The sequence below is a fragment of the Sphaeramia orbicularis genome, chromosome 6 (genome assembly GCF_902148855.1).
Source record: "Sphaeramia orbicularis chromosome 6, fSphaOr1.1, whole genome shotgun sequence".
In the NCBI taxonomy this organism is placed as follows: Eukaryota; Metazoa; Chordata; class Actinopteri; order Kurtiformes; family Apogonidae; genus Sphaeramia; species Sphaeramia orbicularis.
Genome location: NC_043962.1, coordinates 10822574 through 10834853, shown reverse-complemented (window position 1 = coordinate 10834853; position 12280 = coordinate 10822574). Strand labels below are relative to the sequence as shown.

General features: G+C 30.4%; 1 protein-coding gene across 1 annotated transcript in view; it reads left to right on the top strand.

The window, feature by feature from the left end:
* LOC115420571 (protein-methionine sulfoxide oxidase mical2b-like) overlaps nt 1-12280 on the top strand; it is a 323437-nt gene that overhangs the window by 283824 nt on the left and 27333 nt on the right.

Genomic DNA, 12280 nt, shown 5'->3' with positions numbered 1-12280 from the left:
GTTTTCCCCGTTTCTGATTTAATAATCTTTGAATTTACTCTGAGTTTTAACAAACATCAACATGATTAACAGATTAAATATAATAAAATACCTACTTTACGATAAAAAAAAAATGCTAAATACAGAGGATAATATAATAATAAATGGTGATAAATACTTAAAGGTTAAATAGAGAGAAAAAAAAATCATTTGGGAACTACCATCAAAGAAGCGCTGGGTCTTTATGGGTTAAATATTAATAACATTTTATTTCCTTGCCTTTATATTCACTCATGCAGATATTATGCAGGTACTGTTATAGAAGTTCAGGTTAAATTACTTTGTAGAAAAGCTGTCCACTGTAGTGACCGCTATGCATGAAAGGGTTAAAGAGTAACATTACATAAAATCTGCTTTGAATCTTCAGGAACATGTGGCTCTTAACCCTTTCATGCATGAATTATGAGAACCTTAATCATGATTTTTCTTCCCCCCTGTTTTCATTCCTCTTCAGGCATGAAAAAAAAACAATTGACAGCTTTTTATGAACCTATTTTTCATGGAGCGGCAAAAATGTCCACTCAAATAGATACGATGCGTTTAATTTCTGAAGCAAAGAAACATGTATTTACTGATATACAGTGAAAATTATGAAATATAAACACTTTTAATGCTGCTAATCTGATGTTTTGTCATATTTAAACCTACTCTAATACTAGTAATTACTCACTTCTTGGAGATAATATACAAAAAAATCATTTTGTTAAAGAAAAAATGATAATTACAGTCTAATAACAATTGATTCATACTCAAACATATTACTACAGATCAGGTTTATCAAGAACAGCAAAGTTACAGGGTGGGGAAGCAAAATTTACAATGAACATTTAGTTGTTTTTTCTCAGCAGGCACTACGTCAATTGTTTTGAAACCAAACATATACTGATGTCATAATCATACCTAACACTATTATCCATACCTTTTCAGAAACTTTTGCCCATATGAGTAATCAGGAAAGCAAACGTCAAAGAGTGTGTGATTTGCTGAATGCACTCGTCACACCAAAGGAGATTTCAGAAATAGTTGGAGTGTCCATAAAGACTGTTTATAATGGAAAGAAGAGAATGACTATGAACAAAACTATTACGAGAAAGTCTGGAAGTGGAGGAAGAGACAAAAAACGTACCAAAGCTTTTATTAAAGCTCTCAAATCCAAAATCAAACCAAAACACTTGTTGTCTACAAGTGTTTTGGTGTTCTTGTGTAAGATTTTAACTTCAAATCATATTTTACTGCATTTCTAACGCTCTTGTTGTCTACCTCAAGTTCAGTTGCCATTTTTCTCATGGATTTGGTTGGATCCTTTAGGATTTTGGATTTGAGAGCTTTAATAAAAGCTTTGGTACGTTTTTTGTTGCTTCCTCCACTTCCAGACTTTCTCCTAATAGTTTTGCTCATAGTCATTCTCTTCTTTCCATTATAAACAGTCTTTATGGACACTCCGACTATTTTTGAAATCTCCTTTGGTGTGACGAGTGCATTCAGCAAATCACACACTCTTTGACGTTTGCTTTCCTGATTACTCATATGGGCAAAAGTTTCTGAAAAGGTATGGATAATAGTGTTAGGTATGATTATGATATCAATATATGTTTGGTTTCAAAACAATTGACGTAGTGCCTGCGGAGAAAAAACAACTAAATGTTCATCGTAAATTTTGCTTCCCCACCCTGTAAACACTTTTAATGCAGCTAATCTGATATTTTCTCATATTTAAACCTACTCTAATACTAGTTATTACTCACTTCATGGAGATGATATACAAAAAACCCATTTTGTTAAAGAAAAAATGATAATTACAGTCTAATAACAATTGATTTACACTCAAACATATTACTACAGATCAGGTTTATCAAGAACAGCAAAGTTACATATGCAGAAGTGTCCACTGTGTTGGCTGATATGGAACTAAAACAACAAAACCCATGAATATACAAGAGAACAGCTGGAGAAGAACTGTCCACTGGAGTGACCACTATGCATGAAAGGGTTAATGTACAAAGTGTGTGGTGTTTGTTTCGGTAGAACAGCCTGGATCTCCTGCTCCGACTCTAACCCTAAAGCCAGGACTCAGTGTTGTTAGTTTCCTCCAAAAGTGACGCAAAACACGTTCAAAAACCCACGTGATCTTTGACGTTCACTGACTGTGCATCTGAACGCCTGCACCTTAACTCTGCACCACAGAGATGTGCAATGGAAATGCCAAAACAGTATATATATATATATTTTTTTTTTAATATTTAGTTTAGGTTACGTTTTTCACATTGTTATGTTGGATTATTATAAATAAACTTACTGATGTCACTTTATATAGGCCTCATTATTTATGGTTTTTATTTTTCATTCAGAAAATCTGTCAGAAATCTGGTTTAAATCGATATTAAATCCGCACTTATTGTTTTATTTTATTTTAATTTTTTTTTTATTTGGGTACAAAACCAGCATCTCTTTTGTGTAAAAGTCATGTGTTTGGTTGTAAATCAAACCGACAGTCACTTTAGGACAGGGGTGTCAAACTCATTTTAGTTCAGGGGCCACATTCAGCTAAATTTGATCGTAAGTGGGCCGAACCAGTAAAATAATAACATAACAGTATATAAATAATGTCAACTCCAAACTTTTATCTGTCTTTTAGAGTGAAAAAAGTAAATTTACATTGTGAAAAGGTTTACATCTACAAACTATCCTTTCAAAAGATGTGAATAACATGAACAAACTGAAAAAATAAGCATAATTTTAACAATATTCTGCCTCAGTTTATCATTTACACATTTATGTTATAACTTACAGATCACAGTGGATCTACAAACACACAAAACATTTAATAACAGGCGGAATATTGTTAAAATTGTACTTACTTCACTTAAGACATTTCAGGTTGTTCATATTTGTTCAGGTTATTCACACTTTTTGCGAAATTATACTTTGTTTTAGTGTAAATACATGAAAATATTTACATTTACAAAGAGAAAAATGTGAAGTTGTCATTATTTATATGTTATTATGATAATATTTTACTGGTCCTGCCCACTGGAGATTGAATTGGTCTGAATGTGGAACCTGAACTAAAAGGATTGTTAATATCTTCACTGTAATTTTTGCATTTCACAAATTCATCCCAAGGGCTGGACTGGACCCTCTGGCGGGCCAGATTTGGCCCCCGGGCCGCATGTTTGACACCTGTGCTTTAGGACAATCTGTATTTTTATAGAAATCAGTTAAAACGACCTTTAATAAGTCGTAAAAAAAAAAAAAAAAAAAAAAAAGCTAAATTCACAAAACACTGTGTATTTCCTGGTCCCTACAAGTTGTTTTCTTTTGTAATTTGAAGTATTGCTGTTCTCTATTTTATTTTTTTTATTGTTAATATGTTGAAAATGCTTGAAGGTGATTATACAGTGTATCTGTGCGTAACGGGGGGGAACCATTTTCCAGAAATGCACTGGCTTTTTCAGACAGTTTCACATTGGTTTTATTGTAATTCCTTTGCCTAAAATACTTTGTTCGTTCAATTCTTTTCGAGCTCACTTTTCTTCTCATTTTCCATCCTTCATTTTTCATTTTTTCCCCCCTCATCTCATTCATTTTTTCCAAATTCATTTTTCTCTGTTCACTTCATCCTGTTCAGTCTGTTTCAAGTTTCCAATGCTGCACCCTCTGATTGGCTGATTCCCGACAGCGGGGAAGGTGACGATTGGCCGTTTTTGGCCATAAGATTTTGTTGTGTTGCTTTTGCACTGGCCTCCTCTGTAGCTGCACATCCCTCCACCTAACCCGCATTAACCAATCACAGCGCAGCATGATGCCTGAAGTTTGCACGCTGTACAAACAAAAGGTGTTATGTGTAGCATCTCGCCAAAAAGTTTAGCAAAATATGAAATACTCAAAAAATACAACTAGTAACTTTCAGAGTCCAGAGTAAATCATTACAAATAAATCACAAATATGTAGTTTTTTGTACCTTTATGCTAACAAGTGGATTAATACATATTTGGTATTCGATTTACAGCAAATTGTTTGAAGGAATGACTCAAAAAAACAAACAAACTACAGTGCCTATTTTCATCCTATAACTGGTCAGAGCATTAATTAGATTTAAATGATATAAACTAAAATTCATTTTAGTTCAGGGGTCACATACAGACCAATATAACCTAAAGTGGGTCAAACCAGTAAAATAACAGCATAATAACCTATAGATAATAGCAACTCCAAATTTTTGTTTGAGCGAGAAAAGTAAAATAACATAATGTTTTCCACAAAAAATGCAAATAATATAAACAACCAAAAACTTTCTAAGGAAAATATGTGAAATTTTAACAATTCTATGCCTGTTACTAAGTGTTTTTGTGCATTTGCAAATCCTTGTAAGAAGCTGGAGCATAATATTGTTAAAATTGCACTATTACTTTTTCCACTAAAACAAGAAAAATAATTTATTTTATATACAGGTTATTATGTTAATATTATTATTATATTATTATTACTTAACTGATCCAGCCCATTTTAGATCAAACTGGGCTGAATACAAGTTCTGGATGCTTAAAATAATAGCATAATAACCTATAAATAATAAATAATGTCATCTCCAAATGTTGGTTTTAGAGTGAAAAAAGTAAAAATTCAGAACCCTTTCACAAAAAATGCAAATAATCTAAACAACCTGAAATTTCCTCAGAAAAATAATTGAAATTTTTACAATTCTGTGTCCTTTTAGTAAAACTTTTGAGTATTTGTAGTTCCGTGACGATCATAATATTGTTAAAATTGCACTATTACTTTTTCCACTAAAACAAGAAAAAAAAACCTTATCATTATATATAGATTATTATGTGTTTATTTTACTGATTCGACCTGTTTGAGATCAAATTGGGCTGAATATAAATACATATAAGTTGTGGATGCTTAAAATAATAGCATAATAACCTATAAATAATAAATAATGTCAACTCCAAATGTTTGTTTTAGAGTGAAAACAGTAAAAATTCAAAACCCTTTCACAAAAAATGCAAATAATCTAAACAACCTGAAATTTCCTCAGAAAAATAATTGAAATTTTAACAATGCTGTGCCATTTTAGTGCAATTTTTGAGTATTTGTAGATCTGTGACGATCATAATATTGTTAAAACTGCACTATTACTTTTTCCACTAAAACAAGAAAAAAAAACTTATCATTATATATAGATTATTATGTTTTTATTTTACTGATTCGACCTGTTTGAGATCATATTGGGCTGAATATAAATACATATAAGTTCTAGATGCTTAAAATAATAGCATAATAACTTATATATAATAAATAATGTCAACTCCAAATGTTTGTTTTAGAGTGAAAAAAGTAAAAATTCAGAACCCTTTCACAAAAAATGCAAATAATCTAAACAACCTGAAATTTCCTCAGAAAAATAATTGAAATTTTAACAATTCTGTGTCCTTTTAGTAAAACTTTTGAGTATTTGTAGTTCCGTGACGATCATAATATTGTTAAAATTGCACTATTACTTTTTCCACTAAAACAAGAAAAAAACCCTTATCATTATATATAGATTATTATGTGTTTATTTTACTGATTCGACCTGTTTGAGATCAAATTGGGCTGAATATAAATACATATAAGTTGTGGATGCTTAAAATAATAGCATAATAACCTATAAATAATAAATAATGTCAACTCCAAATGTTTGTTTTAGAGTGAAAACAGTAAAAATTCAAAACCCTTTCACAAAAAATGCAAATAATCTAAACAACCTGAAATTTCCTCAGAAAAATAATTGAAATTTTAACAATGCTGTGCCATTTTAGTGCAATTTTTGAGTATTTGTAGATCTGTGACGATCATAATATTGTTAAAACTGCACTATTACTTTTTCCACTAAAACAAGAAAAAAAAACTTATCATTATATATAGATTATTATGTTTTTATTTTACTGATTCGACCTGTTTGAGATCAAATTGGGCTGAATATAAATACATATAAGTTGTGGATCCTTAAAATAATAGCATAATAACCTATAAATAATAAATAATGTCAACTCCAAATGTTTGTTTTAGAGTGAAAACAGTAAAAATTCAAAACCCTTTCACAAAAAATGCAAATAATCTAAACAACCTGAAATTTCCTCAGAAAAATAATTGAAATTTTAACAATGCTGTGTCCTTTTAGTAAAACTTTTGAGTATTTGTAGTTCCGTGACGATCATAATATTGTTATAACTGCACTATTACTTTTTCCACTAAAACAAGAAAAAAACCCTTATCATTATATATAGATTATTATGTTTTTATTTTACTGATTCGACCTGTTCGAGATCAAATCGGGCTGAAAGTGAGAGTACCGCCTCTGTTCTACGTCTAAGTTCTGGATGTTTAGTGTTTTTGAACCTGATGTCATTTCTGAAATCGCAAACCTCATTATTTAACGTCGTCGTCATATACAGAGCACCTTTTGGTCTCGGTTCCTGTCAGTTTGGCCTCACTAACGCTCATCCCGTGCTGTGTTCCTCCATAACCCCCCCACTAACTCCCACCGTCCGACCCTGTACCGCCCCCTAGTGTCTGGTTTGGCACTGCAGCCTTTCCCCTCAGAGCCGGTCTGTAGTAACACGGCGTTGTCCACATGTGTCTGTGGTTCCCTCTGTTTCAGAAGGACTCCCCCCTCCCTCAGAGCCCCTCTCCAGATCTCTCTCATGCAACTCCTAGACTTTTTTTTTTTTTTTTTTTTTTTTAAATCAGGAGATCCGCAGCCCCTCCTCCTTTCATCTCACCTGCTTTTTGCACACTGCCAGAAACCACCTGTTTGTTTACTCTCATGGTTTTGTGGTTACAATACAGATTTTGCCAGCCTTGTTATTTGTTTTTCACACATGGACAATTACTGTAAATTTGTTTAATTTATGATATTTAAAAGCTGTAAATATAAACAAAAATAAATACCTTTTTGATTACATAAATTACCTGCTTCGTCGTTTGTTGCCGCTTAGTTGAATTGGCTTTATTTGATGCGTTCAGGGGTCAGTTTCATTTATGCGTTTTTACATTTCTGCATTTGGCAGACGCTTTTTTTCCAAAGCAACTTACAGGGGAAAAACCAAAAATAATAGAAAAATACAAGAATAGATTAAAAATATAACAAACAGGTACAATTAAAACAGTGTCGTACAGAAGAATAAAAAGCAAAATGATGGACTAAAATATAAGAATAGATTAAAAAAGACATAAAAGCAGCTGTACATTTAAAAACAATGAAATAAAAATACCGAGTAAAAACAACAGAATAAACAAAAATGGAATGTTTCAGCTCATAACCGCACGCTTAAACGGAATATTTCTGTATTTTTTAACCACAAATTTAACAATTTATGTTAAAAACAAAAAAGCTTCTGTCTAAGCAAATCCCTTTTCCAGCTAACATCACCCACACAAATCAATTTCACAGCCACAGCTTTTAACCGGACAGATATGGAAGGAAATCGGTCTCATCACATTTTGAATTATAAAAGCTATTGAATTTCTAGCACTGAATTTTTTTTGCACTGAAATTAAGTATCTGATTTTTTTTTTTTGCACTGAAATTAAGTATCTGAATTTTTTTTGCACTGAAATTAAGTATCTGATTTTTTTTGCACTGAAATTAAGTATCTGATTTTTTTTTTTGCACTGAAATTAAGTATCTGAATTTTTTTTGCACTGAAATTAAGTATCTGATTTTTTTTTGCACTGAAATTAAGTGTCTGATTTTTTTTTGCACTGAAATTAAGTATCTGATTTTTTTTGCACTGAAATTAAGTATCTGATTTTTTTTTGCACTGAAATTAAGTATCTGATTTTTTTTTGCACTGAAATTAAGTATCTGATTTTTTTTTTTTTGCACTGAAATTAAGTATCTGAATTTTTTTGCACTGAAATTAAGTATCTGATTTTTTTTTGCACTGAAATTAAGTATCTGATTTTTTTTTTTGCACTGAAATTAAGTATCTGATTTTTTTTGCACTGAAATTAAGTATCTGAATTTTTTTTGCACTGAAATTAAGTATCTGAATTTTTTTTGCACTGAAATTAAGTATCTGATTTTTTTTTGCACTGAAATTAAGTATCTGATTTTTTTTGCACTGAAATTAAGTATCTGATTTTTTTTTTTGCACTGAAATTAAGTATCTGAATTTTTTTTGCACTGAAATTAAGTATCTGATTTTTTTTTTTCGCACTGAAATTAAGTATCTGAATTTTTTTTGCGCTGAAATTAAGTATCTGAATTTTTTTTGCACTGAAATTAAGTATCTGAATTTTTTTTTGCACTGAAATTAAGTATCTGATTTTTTTTTTTTTGCACTGAAATTAAGTATCTGAATTTTTTTTGCACTGAAATTAAGTATCTGATTTTTTTTGCACTGAAATTAAGTATCTGATTTTTTTTTTTGCACTGAAATTAAGTATCTGAATTTTTTTTGCACTGAAATTAAGTATCTGATTTTTTTTGCACTGAAATTAAGTATCTGATTTTTTTTTGCACTGAAATTAAGTATCTGATTTTTTTTGCACTGAAATTAAGTATCTGATTTTTTTTGCACTGAAATTAAGTATCTGATTTTTTTTGCACTGAAATTAAGTATCTGATTTTTTTTTGCACTGAAATTAAGTATCTGATTTTTTTTTTTGCACTGAAATTAAGTATCTGAATTTTTTTTGCACTGAAATTAAGTATCTGATTTTTTTTTTTCGCACTGAAATTAAGTATCTGAATTTTTTTTGCGCTGAAATTAAGTATCTGAATTTTTTTTGCACTGAAATTAAGTATCTGAATTTTTTTTGCACTGAAATTAAGTATCTGGATTTTTTTTTTTTGCACTGAAATTAAGTATCTGAATTTTTTTTGCACTGAAATTAAGTGGCTGATTTTTTTTTTTGCACTGAAATTAAGTATCAGAATTTTTTTTTTGCACTGAAATTAAGTATCTGAATTTTTTTTGCACTGAAATTAAGAATCTTTTTTTTTCACACTGAAATTAAGCATCTGAATTTTTTTTTTTTTTTGGACTGAAATTAAGTATCTGAATTTTTGTTTTTGCACTGAAATTAAGAATCTGATGTTTTTTTTTCGTACTGAAATTAAGTATCTGAATTTTTTTGCACTGAAATTAAGTGGCTGATTTTTTTTTCGCACTGAAATGAAGTAGCTGAATTTTTTTTGCACTGAAATTAAGCATCTGAATTTTTTTTTTTTTTTGCACTGAAATTAAGAATCTTTTTTTTCGCACTAAAATTAAGCATCTGAATTTTTTTTTTTGCACTGAAATTAAGTATCTGAATTTTTTTTGCACTGAAATTAAGTATCTGAATTTTTTTTGTTTCGCACTGAAATTAAGTGTCTGAATTTTTTTGCATTGAATTTAAGTATCTGAATTTTTTTGCACTGAAATTAAGTATCTGAATCTTTTTTGCACTGAAATTATCTGAATTTTTTTGCACTGAAATTAAGTATCTGATTTTTTTTCGCACTGCAATTAAGTATCTGAATTTTTTTTGCACTGAAATTAAGTATCTGATTTTTTTTCCGCATTGAAATTAAGTATCTAAATTTTTTTTGCACTGAAATTAAGTATCTGAATTTTTTTTGCACTGAAATTAAGTGGCTGAATTTTTTTGTCTCTGAATTCAGCTATCTTCATAAGTTTAGAATTAAAAAAATTCAGATGCAAAAAATTCAGATGCAAACAATTCAGATGCAAAAAATTCAGATCACACATCTGGGACACCAAGGATAAGCAATGATTCTATCTCAAGTCGAACCGACAGCCAGCCAATCGAGTTACGTTAGGTTGGTCATGTGACACTGATGCAGGAAGACAGTCAGGGCAGATGTGACCTGAATGTTTTGCATCTGAATTTTTTGCTTTTGAATTTTTTTGCATCTGAATTTTTTGTATCTGAATTTTTTGCATCTGAATTTTTTGCTTCGAATTTTTTGCATCTGAATTTTTTGCATCTGAATTTTTTGTATCTGAATTTTTTGAATTCTAAATTTATGCACATAGTTGAATTTAGAGACAAAAAATTCAGATACTTAATTTCAGTGCAAAAAAATTCAGTGTTAGAAATTCAATGGCTTTTATAATTCAAAATCTGATGAGACCGATTTCCTTCCGTAGACAGACAGACCGAGCTGGCTCTTAATCATATGTCGCAGCAGAAAAACAGAACTTTCACCTTAAAGTGTCGGCCTCGATGCAAAAGCTCAACTGTTTAAACAAGCGTCCACTTGAACAGAACTGAAGGAAACATCTGGGCTCTTCCTAGTGGGTCTGTTCTGTCCTTTCCTCTCATACGAACACATCATTGAAGACGTTTTCGTAGTTTTTACATGTGTGCAGCTTCATACCCTTCTAACTTTTTACCCTCCATCTCTTCTTGCACACGCTGGTAAAGTTGTCTGAGTATTAAAGGGTTACGTAAAAAAAAAAAAAGACGTCATTTTTAAATTTTTTTTTTGGCTGTGACCAAGTGGGATCATCTTTGGAAACATTCAGTTCAATGTTGACTCCATTGTTCTGTGAGTACTCTGTTAATAACGTACCATGTGTAGTGTCAGTGCTGTCGTGTTGAGGAATGTAGTTTTATGCAGCAAACAGTGAATGTAATGGCATGTGTCTCAGTAACTAGAACTTCACTATGTGGACAAAAGTATGTGGACACATTGAATTCAGAGGTTTGTTTTCTAACAGGGGTCTGGGATACAAAACAATAACGACAAATGTTATAATAATATAGTTTTATATTGGGATAAATATTATTGCATTGGTTAGTGTGGTTTAAATTGTTATCTTTGCTTCTAAAATGCCTCAGAGATGGTTTTGACTGAATTTCTCTCAACATTGATTTTGTTTTTATCCATAATTATGATTTTAAATGTTCTACCTGATGTATATAGACTATATGGACATAAATATTGGGACACATCATGTCTACAGCTATCAATATTTCCTTAACCCTTTCATGCGTTAATTTTGAGAACCTTAGTTAAGATTTTTTTTTTTCTTGAGTGTTTTTATTCCTCCATAGGCATTAGAAAAAAAAACAATGTGATCAAGGTGGATTTTTTTTTCATGGAGTTACAAAAATGTCCATGCATTTAATTTTTGAAGTAAAGAAACGTGTTTAAAACCCAATATCAGAAAATGATATTAAAACAATGAAATAAAATCTGATGTTTTCTCACATTTTTACATATTCTAATGCTAATTATTACTCTTTTCATGGAGATAATATGTAAAAAAAAAAACAAAAAAAAAAAAAAAAACTTTTTTTTTCTAACAAATAACAATTGATTTACACTGAAACATGTTACTGCAGATCAAGTTCATCAAGAACAGCAAAGTTACAGTAATGGTCTGAATGTCAGTGTTAGGGATTATGCATAAGCGTCCACTGTGTTGGCTGATGTGGAACTAAAACAGCAAAACCCATGAATATACAAGAGAACAGCTTTGAACAACTGTCCACTGGAGTGACCACTATGCATGAAAGGGTTAAAGTTTAATGTTAGATTTTTCTTCCTCCGTTGAGATGTGATGAAAGCCGATGGTTAGTTGTGGTAGAAAATAATTATTTACAGTCAGAGCATGAAAAATATTTCAGAAATTTACAGGTAGAACATAGAAATCCATGGAGGTCTACTTCTCTACATCTATAGGAAGTCTTTTTTCCATTTCATTTTTATTAAATTTGAAATAGTTTCAAGCAAACCTTTCAAAAGTTAATTTAATCTATTTTGGAATAAGACTAACACAAAATCACAAAATGTAAAAAAAAACAAAAAAAAAAAGAAAGAATTTCTCTCAACATTGATTTTGTTTTTGTCCATGATTATGATTTTTAAATGTGATGTGATGTTTATAAACTATAAGGACAAAAATATTGAGATATTAAGATGTCTGTTCATGATGATTTCAGATAAAAACATCAATATTTCCCTAAAGTTCAATGGGAGATGTGAAGAAAGTCGATTGTTAGTTGTGGTAGAAAATTATTATTTACAGTCAGAGCATGAAAAATATTTCAGAAATTTACAGGTAGAACATAGAGATTCATGGAGGTCCGCTTCTCTACATCTACAAGAAGTCTTTTTTCCATTTCATTTTTAATAATTTTGCAAAAGTTGCAAACAAACCTTTCACTTTCTCATTATGAGGTATTAAAAAAAGTAAATTTAATCTATTTCGGAATAAGGCTGTAACACAAAATG